This window comes from Triturus cristatus, chromosome 12, assembly GCF_964204655.1.
Source record: "Triturus cristatus chromosome 12, aTriCri1.1, whole genome shotgun sequence".
NCBI lineage: Eukaryota > Metazoa > Chordata > Amphibia > Caudata > Salamandridae > Triturus > Triturus cristatus.
This window is the reverse complement of record NC_140595.1, coordinates 679695813-679708871: the sequence shown is the minus strand read 5'-3', so window position 1 is coordinate 679708871 and position 13059 is coordinate 679695813. Positions and strand designations below refer to the sequence as shown.

Below are 13059 nucleotides of genomic sequence, written 5' to 3'. Positions count from 1 at the left end.
ATTAATAAAGCTGTGGCTACCTGCTCTGATCCTAGTGGATGAAAAAGCAGGCCTGTTGGCAGACAAGGCCAGGCAAGCTTGCAGGCCTAGGCCTCAAAATGGCCACCAGCCACATGGCCAGGCCCAACAACATCACAAAGGCCACCCCCAAAAAACACACTTCCCCAACTCAATCCAATGCCATCCATGCCCTAAATGATGTCTAAATTCAGCAGATCACACAGAAAACACTTGATTAATAAAGCTGTGGCTACCTTCTCTGATCCTAATGGATAAAAAAGCAGGCCTGTTGGCAAACAAGGCCAGGCAAGCTTGCAGGCCTAGGCCTCAAAATGGCCACCAGCCACATGGCCAGGCCCAACAACATCACAAAGGCCACCCCAAAAAACACACTTCCCCAACTCAATCCAATGCCATCCATGCCCTAAATGTGCTTGAAAATGAAATATATTCAAAAAACAAAAGGAACAGTTGCTTCATCATGCACACACCCATGAGGCCATCCATGCCCATGGCTAGCTCGGGCCTACTACTACAACCCACAAAATTAAAAAAAAAAAAAAAAGGAATGATGATAATTAATTAATTATCAAAAATAAATTGTAGTTACACAACAACTGCAATGCCCACAATCAAACACAACAACCACTTACTTGTAAAATATCCTATTCCAAAAATCCTGAAATCCAATTGCAATGATGCAGCAGACAAAAAGAGTGATCTTTCCAGCTCCAAATCCAAAGGCAGAATGAGCAGGAGATGGACAAAGCACTGGGAGGAGCCTGCTGGACAGGAACAGGAAGTTGGAGATTATGTGTCACTTCCTCCCTCTCTCCACCTTGTAAAAAAATGACTCCTTGCACAAAAAAGGAAAGCCAAATGTCAATGTAAGGAGTTCTTTTCATCCAAAATCAGTATTTGCAGATGGTTTCATGCTGCTAGAGCCGATATTCCTCTCCAAATTGTAAATTTTACGTTGTTGAGTTCTCGAGCTTCACATTACTTCCGCCGGCGTGTCGAAAACGATATGATCGCGTTCTCTTCTTTGTCCCTGTCGCGTTGGATATGACGTGTTCGCGGTCTCTTTCTCCTGTTCGCGTTCGATTTCACGTGCCCGCGTCCTCATCCTCTGGCTCGCGATGTAGAATGACATGTTCGAGATCTCAATCTTCTCATACTCGCGCGGTGCATGATCGCGAGAAGAAAGACGTGATCGCGCGACAAATGACGTGATCGCGTGAAAAATGACGTTAATGCGGCCGCGAACTCTCGCGAGACAGCGCAAAATGGCTACCAAAATCCAACATCTCGTGGAGAACGCGACCGGGTCAAGAAAACTTGTCGGAGAACGCAGGGATTCAGGTAAGGCGATCGCGCGCGCGCAAGAATGTATTATTTTACAGCGCGAGCAAGAAAGAAATTATCGCTAAGCTGCGGAATGCGGAAATTTTGACATTTTCGCGCTTTCCGCGGAACGCGAAAATGCCAAAATATCGCAATTTCCGCGAACGGAACGGAATTTTGGCCCAGGCCTAACAAATAATTACATTTTCCTCTGCATCGTTCCTTGAAAATCCACACACCCCACACAGCTCCACTGCCCCACCACTGTTACCTGCACAGACCATGGCTGGACAGAACTAGCAATGTATTTTTCATGCTGCACACCCAGGCACCAAGCATGTGAGTCCTGAGCTTCAAAGGCAAAGAGAAAAGAGCAGGGGGGGCTAGGGGAAGATACCCTGCGGGAAAAACAAGAGAAGGGGTGATGCTGGGCAGGAGGCATGGAAGAAGAGAGCGCTTGAAAGATGAGGACATGACACTTGGAGAGGAGGGAAAGAAAGCTATTGTTGTGGAGGGAAGGATGCAAGAGAGTATGGAACAAACTCCCCCTCAGCATCAGATGGACCCCCACTCTGCAAGCATTCAGGAAGAGCCTCAGGACCTGGCTCTTCAGTTGAGACGGAGCTAGACAACCTCCCCCTGCCCCCTCCGGCCCTCCAGCGCCTTGAGACCCTCATGGGTGAGCAGTGGGCTTCACAAATCCCTGATTGATTGATTGAATGGAGAGTAAAAGTAGAAAAAGGATAACACGAATATTGCGTAGTCCAAGAAAGGCTGCATAATAGAAAGCAGAGGGACTGAAATAGCAGAGATTTTGATGGAAACATTGGACGACAGACACCACATATAGAGTAATCTTTACACAGTTAATCTTTGAGCAAAATGCTGGGGTAAGATTGAGGGGGAGAATAAGAGTGGCACTAGGGATGAATAGAGAGAATAGTTCAGAAAGGAGGTGAAGTAAAACTAAACAATGGTATAATGGGGCAACGTTCTGGAGGAAATCACTGGGAAAAAATAGAAAAGGAGACCCTGGAAAGAGAAAAAAGTGAGGGGATGGAGAAAGACTGCAGAAAGGAGGACAGGTGGAAACGTGTTATAGGGAGACAGTGGAAAATAAGGAGTCCCCTTTGAGAGAGAAAAAGGAGAAGAGTAACAAGTGGAGAAGAAAGAGGGTAAGGAAAAAGAGAAGTTGTAGAGAAGCAGAGAAATGAGGAAGGGGGAAGGGGGAGGGAAAAAATCAAAAAGAAAAGAGACCAGACATAGGGGAAGAAGAAGGCGAGCCGTGTGTATGCGTAAGCAAGGCAGTCCTTCCATGCAATATTTTTGTATTGTTAGAACGTCTTAGACAAATGTATTGCACACATATGACAGGGAGACTTCACACCTTCCCACACTGAAGGTATGGAAATGTCACACATTAGAGAAGTGGCAACTTGACAGATCTGCTTCGGGATGTACCAAAGAGCAGAGGAGTTAATCGTTCACAGCACGTCTAGTCCCCGCCCTCTCTTTCTTCGTGCTGACTCAACCGGAAAAACTGGATCGGAAATGCACAGGGCAGGAGGCTGCAGAGACAGGTAAGGGCAAAGTTCGGAAAGGGAAGCAAACTGCTGCTTTGAAAGAACAACTCTTCCGGGCAACTTGAAGTCCTTTTTCAAGTAAGTGTACTGTTTTCTTATCTGTCTTTAAAGGTTACAAAATACCGCTGATCATCTTATAGAGGGGCGTAGGAAAACTAAGGTACAGCCAGTGCAGTGACACCGGGGCACTGGGGGTGTGAGGATCCACTGCACCCCAATTATGGCTTTCTTTTACTACCTAAAATGGCTTTATGGGACCTCATTTTTGTTGTTGCACCATTGACCATAAACTTGCAAATGGTAAGTGTTTAAGATGCTGCTAATCTTGTGGACAGGAATGTAAACCAAGTGGCAGGCGATTACTGCAATTTAGTAACTCAGAAGTTCATGCTGCACAAACAAGAACGTTTTATAAGGAAATAAGAAGTTATGGATTAAACAAAACGTGGAGTAGACGAAATGGGATTAGGGCCAGGGCTGCCGGCTTTAGAGAGGGGTAACCAGGTTCGAGTCCCACGGTAGGCTCAATATCCTATGATTCAGGGTAATCTCCTCAGAGCTAAAAATTATTCTGTCCTTGTGTAATGCAAATGGGGCTTGTATAATGTCCATTGGTCAAATAAGGTATATATAGAACTGCAAAACACTCATAGAAATCATCGACAAGCATTGGCAAAGCCAATAGGTCTCGGCAATCCGAGTTGTATTGGCGATGGCAATGGTATTGTCTTTCGGAGGTTTTATGGTGTGGCTATTTAGTCATAGATTATTTAATTGGTTAAAACATCCATTAATCAACCTGTAACTGCTGCTTACCAGTTATGGGATTGAACTGCTTGTGTTTCGTGACAATGGCACAACTATCAGCAATAAAGAACGAACACAAACTAATAATCAAACTAGGACAATACATATATTGAAGCAATTGAAACAACACAAGAATCAATCAGGACATTCATGAGGAGACGAGCCGTAGATCATGAAACCAGAATATATATTTTGGACAATCACTGCATTGTACGAAAGTTGTGACATGCATGGTGCACGGGTCTCTGAGAGGTAAACAAATGTGTTAACTTGTATTTAATCTAAACCTCAGTCTGCCCTACGGTGTGCTTCTGGAGTACAAAAGAAGCGACGAGTGACTCAAATCCAGTTTAAAACCTAAATAGAATAAGTTGCATTTCTGCAAATTTTTAGAAACCTGTAGCACTGTCCTTTTGTCCCAGCAGGGCAGCCAACTCAGAGGTGCTGACTTCTGTCAGACAAAGCTGTTCTCCATCCCAGGCAGAGTTAACAGGGGAGCTATGTGACTGCTCAGTGGTAAGAGGATACCTTGACACAAGGAGCGCCCACCCTTCTTTTCAGGTCTCGCGCCAAGTGTTGCACTGTGCTGTCCGGGGTTCAGAAATGGACCCTGGAATCGTACACGCTCGTGAGTGTGCTTTTTGTTTTGTCTTCTATTATTGGGCTTTTAGTGGCTGTATTTTTTAGACAGAGCATGCAATAGGCCAAAGGCGGGCGCATCGCTCCGCACGCGGCCTATTGGTGTCTGTTACGCGCACTAAAGCCTATCTGGTTTCAATTATCGTGCCCAGACACGGGCGCGATAATTGAAAGCATATGGCTGTCTGTGGCGTGCGCACGCGCACCATTGGCGGCTGTCTCTGCTTCCAAAAGCGATTGCTTTCGGTTTCGCGATCGATTTACTTGTGGCTTTGCTTTCAGTTTTGCGATCACTTTACTTGTGGTTTTGCGGCTGCAATACAGTTTGTTGCTTAATTGGGAGGAATGCGTGGCTAATCTTTACATGGTCACAAGGTAAAATAAATGAAGGCGGTTACAAGGTAAAACATTTTTAAAATGCGCTGCAAATATTTACGCGGTTACAAGGTAAAATAAATGAAGGCGGTTACAAGGTAAAAAAAATTGAGAAATGCGCTGCAAATATTTACGCGGTTACAAGGTAAACAATGCGTGCCTAATAATTGCACTATACTTCTCTTTTTCTAATGTCGCGTCAGGCTTACTGAAATAATTGACTGTATCTGCTTAGCTACAAAACAAGGACTCGTTGGGGCTAAGTCATACTTCCTGACTGGACTAAAAACGCGTGATTCTGGATAGAGTTCTTTCTCTTTCCGTTACTCGATTCCCTTAATCTAAAATGGCGGTTGCTTACAAATAGAGTTATAGACATATAGACAGAAATACACAGAGCTAGACATAGGTACAGGAAAACAGACGTACATACATATAGAAAAGGAGATTAACAAGCAAAGAGATATACAGAAACAGAGGCACATACACAAAGCTAGAAACTGAGACAGATAGACAAAGAGGAACAGAGGCAGAGATAAAGACAGAAACTTATAAACACTAAAAGGCACATATAGAGTTTTATATATAAACGCAAATACAGTGTACACATAGGTAGACACATATAGCGGAGCATGACGGGCACAGAGGAGCATTTACAAAGACAGAGACACACAGATAGACTGAGAGAGGGATAGAAACGCACACACTAAGAGAAAGATGAATACACTATGGGCCATATGTAGGTAAATTACATTTACCGATTCTTAAATACCGAATTTTACCGATTCGGTATTTATGAATCGGTAAATGTAATGTAGGTAAATAATTACCGAATCGGTATATGTCGGTATTTTAGAATCAGTATTTACCGATTCGGTAATGGCAACTGGCTTCCCATTCATTCCTATGGGCCTGGAGGCCCATAGGAATGAATGGGAAGCCAGTTGCCATTACCGAATCGGTAAATACCGAATTGGTAATGGGGGAGGCATCATCAAGGGTGGCAGGGTGTCACATTGACACCCTGTTGCACCCCTGATTCGTCCATGTGTGCACATGTGGCGCACATACATGCCCTAAGGGCATGTATGTCTGCCACATTCCACACCTCAACTTGCAAAAAAATGCTTTTTTACAGTTATTTGTCATTTACCACCAATTTTTAGTTGGTGGTAAATAACGAATCCCCACACCAACGACACACTCCCCCTACATATCATTTCAGGATTCGGTATTTACCGAATCGGTAAAATTACCGATTCGGTAATTTTACCGATTCGGTAAATTACCGAATCCTGAAATATGCCCCCTACATACCAAAAGCCTAAATACCGGTCGGTAACGAGATATTTACCGAAAATCGGCCGATACCGACCGGTATTAGGCTTCCTACATATGGCCCTATGAGAGAAGAAACAGACAGTAAAACAAATACATCTTGTGGCTTTGCTTTCAGTTTTGCGATCACTTTACTTGTGGCTTTGAGGCTGCAATACAGTTTGTTGCTTAATTGGGAGGAATGTGTGGCTAATCTTTACATGGTTACAAGGTAAAATAGCATTTACAAGGCAAAGTAAATGAAAATGCGTGGCAAATATTTACTTTGTTACAAGGACAAATAAATGAAGGCGGTTACAAGGTAAAAAAAATGAAAATGCGTGGCAAATATTTACACGGTTACAAGGTAAACAATGTGTGCCTAATAATTGCACTATACTTCTCTTTTTCTAATGTCGCATCAGGCTTACTGAAGTAATTGACTGTGTCTGCTTAGCTACAAAACAAGGACTCGTTGGGGCTATATCATACTTTCTGACTGGACTGAAAACGTGTGATTTTGGATAGAGTTCGCGGCCCCAGAGCAGCCTCAGAGCAGCAGAGCAGCAGAGCAGCAGGGCCGAAGCTTTGGTGGGGGCCGGAGGTAAAGCGTGAAGCGAGCCCTTAGGACTGGGGGTGTCCTGCCTGCCGCGTTGTGCGAGGAGCACAGAGCCAGAGCGAAGAGCGGACCGGCTGCAAGAGGCAAGAGGCTGTTTGGTGGCGGTTTGACGTTTCCAGCATCTTGGGCATCTAAGTACTGGGCAGCACCTGGAGCGGGCCGGCTGGGCCGCATTTGGCCCCACTTGGCCCTCCCCAATCGGGCCATACCTCCTTGAAGCTGCCGGCTGCCCTGTGCTTTCAGTATCACGGCGGGGAGAGAGACAGCGCTAGAGAGACAGCGCTAGACTGTGTGAGTGGCGCCGAGTTGCTGTGCCGAGCCAAGCCAAGCCAAGTCTGCTGAGGGTACTGGCAGGAGGAGTTCAGTTGCTTCAAAAAGCCGCTCCAAGGGGTCGGACCCAGTCCTTGGACCACGCTTTGTGACCTAACCACACCCGAAGAGGTAGGGGTGCAGCGTTCGAGGCTTGTGTTATCTAAAACTGTTGCTTGCCTTCTGGGCTTTGGGTTGGCGGGATACGGCGGAAAACAACCACACCTACTCCCATACTTACTCCCATACCCACACCCACACCCAGTCCCCCCAAAAAACCTTCGGCTAAAGACTGTACCGTCGTCGCCCCATCACCCTGAGTGCTGGGGTGCAGGCTGGCGAATAGAAGAGAAAGCGGGAACAAGGAAAGGGACACGAGTTTGCGGGATTTTATGCCTGAACGCTAGCTAACCTCTTGCGGCCTGAGGCATGCAGGCATAAGAGATCAGTGATCTTGGGCTTTGTGAAAAGGGTCCTGTGTCCAGCAACTGGTGGCCAGTAGCAGCTGATTAAAGCTCTGCCGCAGCAGAAGTCCAGCAGTAGTCCTGTGAGCCTTTCCTCAGTTAAGTTCCTCATCTACTTTGTTGCCTTGAGATGAGATCTGGCAGGGTGAGGACAACAGCTCCCCAAAGGAAAAAGAAAAGCAAAAGGAGAGACGAGAGGACAGTCTCGGACCCAGAACGGTCACCTATTCTGCTGCTGAGCGACACCGATACCACAATTGATATCAAGTCCCAGGCCTCCAGGAAGTGTCCTGATACAAGGGCCAGTAAATCTATTGGAAATCAACCGAAGATAACAACAAAATTCAACTACATAAAGGACGCCGGGTCAACGGTTTTTTCTAGCAATAAGAACATCACTGGGCTTCCAACCCCCCTAAGCCCACTGGTGTTCATTTCCAAGGGCCGCACAGCAAATGGGGCATTAAGGAGTGTTGGCCTCAACACAAAGGAAATCGATACTGAACCAGCGGCAGAAAAAACCAGCATTTTGGGAAACCTTAACCAAATGCTTCCTGAAGCTAGCTTGAGCATCCTGTGCAGTCAAAACGGAGAATCTGCGCTTCACTTTATCAAGGGCATTAACACCTCCTTTACGACGGAAAATCCAGGCACCTCCTTTAGGGGGGGTGGTCGCAACCAACAGGACCTACACCGTGTGTGCAAATCTGAGCCAGTGCACACTGAAACCGTAACGAACACAGAAGATGCTGAGGGTGTCATGAAGGAGCTTTCCTACCTCGACTCGACGGAATGGGCAAAAATGCTGAATTCATATGGGAACTCAAATCCTGGCTCTCCCAAGCCACCAGTAACTCCAAGGCAGGACAAAAGTGAGGTCCCCTCACAAGAAAAAGCATGGGCTACCGCCCTTGATATCCTTCAAAAGTCAGCAGATGCAATGCTCTATCAGGCTGATAAAATGGACATTCAAATCAGCCTTCTAAATACACTTGCCGTATATGTTGCCAAAATCGACGAAAGGATCTCAAATCTAAACAGCCTGATTAGACGGGCCCAGGAAACTGTAGATCGCCTGCTTACCAATAGTGGAGAAACTTTGTTCGCTTCCAGGCATAATGGAAAAGCTGGTAGCAGACTTAAAAGAAATAGCAAAAGCTATACCTACCTCTGGGAATGGCAGCGATACAGATCCAGGTAATTCAAGCGAAGCTCGTCAATCCAAAACAGTCTTTAATTCAAGGCCAAGAGAGGAAGAAACTGACAACTCCCCACGACCTGAAGAGAATACGGCGCAAAGTGGCGGCACGAGAGGAAAGCAGGTCACTAGCAGAGCTAGTTCCACCCCTCTCTCCCCAATTGAACAAGAAGACCAAAACCCTGCGGGAAAAGTCAAGAGACAGAGGAAGCGGAAAGGACGCAATAAAATGAGAAGGGGCAAACAAGTCCTAAACCTCTACCCGATGTTCAACAGCCTTAGACCTCCTGGTGTCTCCGGAGACGATGAGCAAGGAAATCCCTCTGACCCAGGAATGACAGCGGAAGCACAACCAACTAACCAAGATTGTGACAAAAGGAAGAGCCTCATTTCCAGCCCGCCAACAGTAAAGGAACCACCAATGGTCCCTCCGGGAAAATGCTTGCTCATTGAAGCAAAAGAACAAAAAACCACTACCAACTCGGCTCCCCCTAATATACACATCAAGCAGAATGAAATAGATGTGAATCATGCTCCGAGTCTTGCGACAAGGCCGCTTGGAGGCCCTATCTTAAAGCAGGAAGATACAGCAATTTGTGTCAACTACCAACAGGGCACATTCCCAGTAAGTGAAAACTGGAACTCTGGTCATGTAAACAATGAAAGGCCCGACACTACGCGCAATGAGATCCCTTTTATGGGTCCTTTGATAAAAATTGCGCAATTGCCAATCATGGACAAAACAGAGGCAATGCCCAGGCCAAATAGCACAGTTCGGAGTGGGGACAACCTCTCTACCCTCTTCTATCCAGAATACAAGTCTAAAGGCAGCCATGATATCCTAAATCGGGGTAACATTTTAAAACTGATACAAGCGTCAGGCTTGTCAGATGAAATTACCTCTCAAGACATAATATCGGTAGAATTCATTGCACCATGTCAAGGCCAATTAAAAGAATCCACAAATATCACCTGGAGAACTGCAGAGGCAATGAACAAAATTCTAGGGTCAATTGACACCTTCAAACAATGGGGAATACTGATACAACCGGGCAGGGAAGAGGGCTATCCATATGTTCTACAGGGAAGCTGTGGTGTTGAACATAGAAGTGTAGGGAGGGGTACAGTTTACTCCGTCCTCAGGGGCGCATGCAATAAAACTCCCACTTCTGTCCACCCAATGAGGAAAGCAAAAGAAGACGGGAGCACAATAAATAGGAATCAGGACGAGGTGGGTTCATGGTCATGGCTGGCCGGCGCCCTGAATACAACCCGCCTTTTACGTTGACATCCTAGCAGGGTGGACTGCCATGAAAAGATTCCTTTAAAAATCTGTTCATGGAATATAAATGGCCTTACGAGCAAACTCGAGGACAATGCTACCATTTCCTATTTTCGGGGTTTTGACATACTCTTACTACAAGAGAAATGGCTTACGGCACCGCAGCACCTAGAAGGCTTTAAAATCCACCATATTCCAGCGCATAAACTGAATCGCCCAGGAAGAGGGAGTGGCGGTCTTGCAGTCTATATATCAACAAAAAATGCAGTCACCTCTTGGGACCTGCCGGGCTCATCAAATCGCCTCCAATGTGTGGGAATTTCTCTTATTTTGAACAATGGCCAAAATTGGAGGTTAATTCTCATGAATGCCTATGCCCGCCCAAACACAGCATCCAGGAAATCCTTTGTAGACGAAGTATCAGCGTCAGTAGTAAGAGTGCAAACAGGTTCTCTAAACTCAGAAATCCTACTCACTGGTGACTTTAACATGTGGTTAATGTCAGTCCTTCAAAAAAATGAGGTCACCAAATCACATGATAGCATCTGGGTGATCCCACCGCAAGCCAAGCCTGGTTGGCACAAGGATGATCCTCATGGAAGTTCTCTACAAGGTAACCTTGAAATCTGGGCCTAAGAGCCTTAAATGGGCGTTATCCTGCTGACAAGCCACCTCGATTCTCCTACCTATCGAAAAAAGGCACTTCACTAATTGACTATACCTTCGTCAGCATTTCACTGCTCCATCAAGTAGCAGGATACTGTCTTGGAAACAGAACAGAAAGTGATCATTGCCCGCAAGAAATTATTCTGAGGACTTGCCTTACACAACACAAAAAGGTAAGGGACTTGCCATCTGAGAGCCTCACAATCAACCTTAAACGCATCAAATGCTCCTTTAAGAATCTTCAACTCATATCAGCAGAGGCTAAACAAATAATTGAGCGCCAAACGTGCCCGGACAACATATGTGCCAACTGGTCAATATTTGCTACTGAACTTACTGACAGATTCGCGAAACCAACAAAACACATAAGTCAAACTGATCAAAAGTATACGCCGCGCTCGAATTCTGAGATACTATCTGCAAAAAGATCGATGAATCGCTTATGGCGGGCTTTGAAAACTGATCCAACGGATCCCAGCAAAATAATAAAATTGAGAGAGGCACGCAATCACCTCAAGAAAGCAAAACGTGAACTACGCACAAATCAATGGAACCTGTTTGGGGTCAAATTGCAGTATGACATTAAAACAAACAACTCTGCCAGGTTTTGGCGCACAATCAATAGTGCATCTGGGCGCTCATCCAAAGTTGCTTCTTCGAGCATTCTTGAAATAGAGTGGGTTGAATATCTTTTTTCCCACTTTAATGACCAGGAACTGCTCACTAACCATCCAAATCCCCCTCTCATGGACACATTAACACAAACAGAGATTGCCCCGGAACCTCTTCTGAACACTTCAAACTCCTTAAAGAAGCTAGGTCACAAAATGACACCAACAAAAGAACGTCATTCGACCCAAAGCTGCGCCAATTTTGTGACAGTCCAGAAGGTCGAAATTGAAAAAATAATAAAAAAGGGACGTCAGGATGGCGCGCCTGGCCCAGGTGGAATTCCTCAAGCTTTGTTCAAGGAAGATCCAACTTTCTGGGCTGTGAAACTAAGCCCCCTTTTCAACACATGTCTGCAAAACAGCACCATACCGCCCTCCTGGCGTGGATCCATCCTTGCACCAATCTTTAAAGGCGGGGACAAAAAATCCCCAGGGAATTACCGTCTCATCGCACTCATTGACAATGAAGCAAAGTATTTTGCGGGAGTGCTGCTAAACTCACTTAGGGCATGGGCTGATGAAAACTCCATAATTCCCCCGAATCAAACAGGTTTCACAATAAACACCGGTACCTCAGTCAATCTCATGACCCTCTCATGCTTAATTGACCAAGCGAAATTCTGCTCTTGTTCACTTTATATGGGGTTTATTGACTACCAAGCGGCTTTTGACAATGTCAACAGAAGTAAACTATGGCAGAAGCTGTCCAGTTTCAACATTCCAGAGGCCCTTCTAAGAGCCATACAACTCCTACACCAGGACACATGGGTCAGAATTAAGATCGGGGATGGCTCAAGACTGTCTCGCCCGATTCCGACGGACAAAGGCCTCAAACAGGGTTGTGTCTTGGCCCCAACACTTTTTAACCTATTCCTAGCTGACCTTCCTGAAGCTCTCAATAAGGTCAACTCCCACGCTCCCAAACTATCTGGCTTGCCGCTGACAAATCTACTATATGCTGATGACGTGGTACTGTTAAGTAAAACAAAGATCGGAATGCAAAGACTTCTGGATGCTACTTCCGACTATTCAAACGACAATGAGCTTTGCATCAACAACAGGAAGACGGAAATTTTAGCGGTGCACTCAAGGAAAGCTAAGAAACTGTCTTGGGCTTTGAATAATGAAAGCATTGTCTAATCAAATTGCCAAAGGTACCTTGGAGTCACTTTCAACAACAAAGGAAATTTCAAATCCCAACTAGAAGAGCAAAAAAGGAAGGGTACGGCACTCGCTTTTGCAATCGGACTAATTCAAAAGAAACTACAAGGCCCTACTCTTGCACCCACACTTCAGGTGGCTCAGGCAAAAATCATTCCTACCCTAACATACGGCAGTGAAGCTTTAAAAAGATTGGACAGTGACCATCTGGACAAAATAATTACTAAGATCTACAGGTCTGTGTTCAAATTACCAAACCATACATCACCGGCACAAATTAGATTGGAATTTGGCATCTGCAAACAACGATTGGCCAGAGCCATGTCTTTTCTCGTGTGCTGTCACAAATTGAGGTTATCAAAGGAGGGAAGTTTAGGATACCATTTGTGGGCCAGCATTGACAACAACTTATGGCGAGCAGGACATGAATACTGGTCAAAAGGCTTAAAAACCCTGTGCCTAAATGACCTCTGGATCCTGCACGCCAGTCAGATGGAATTTAAAAGGCTAGCGAAAATCAGCACCAAACAATTATCAATAGTGGAAGACAAAGCAGCCTTGCCAAAAGAAGTCATGGGTGGATGACCCTTCAATCCTATGCCTTGCTAATTCCACAGCCGTACC

General features: G+C 45.5%; 1 protein-coding gene across 1 annotated transcript in view; it reads left to right on the top strand.

Annotated features, from left to right (window-relative positions):
* The first annotated feature begins 2886 nt into the window (after positions 1 to 2886).
* The window catches only part of LOC146780075 (arylamine N-acetyltransferase, pineal gland isozyme NAT-10-like), a 58807-nt gene continuing 48634 nt past the window's right edge, over positions 2887 to 13059 (top strand). The window contains exon 1 of the mRNA XM_085637710.1: positions 2887 to 3005. The gene's annotated coding sequence lies outside the window, so the exon portion shown is untranslated. The remainder of the gene's footprint in view (positions 3006 to 13059) is intronic.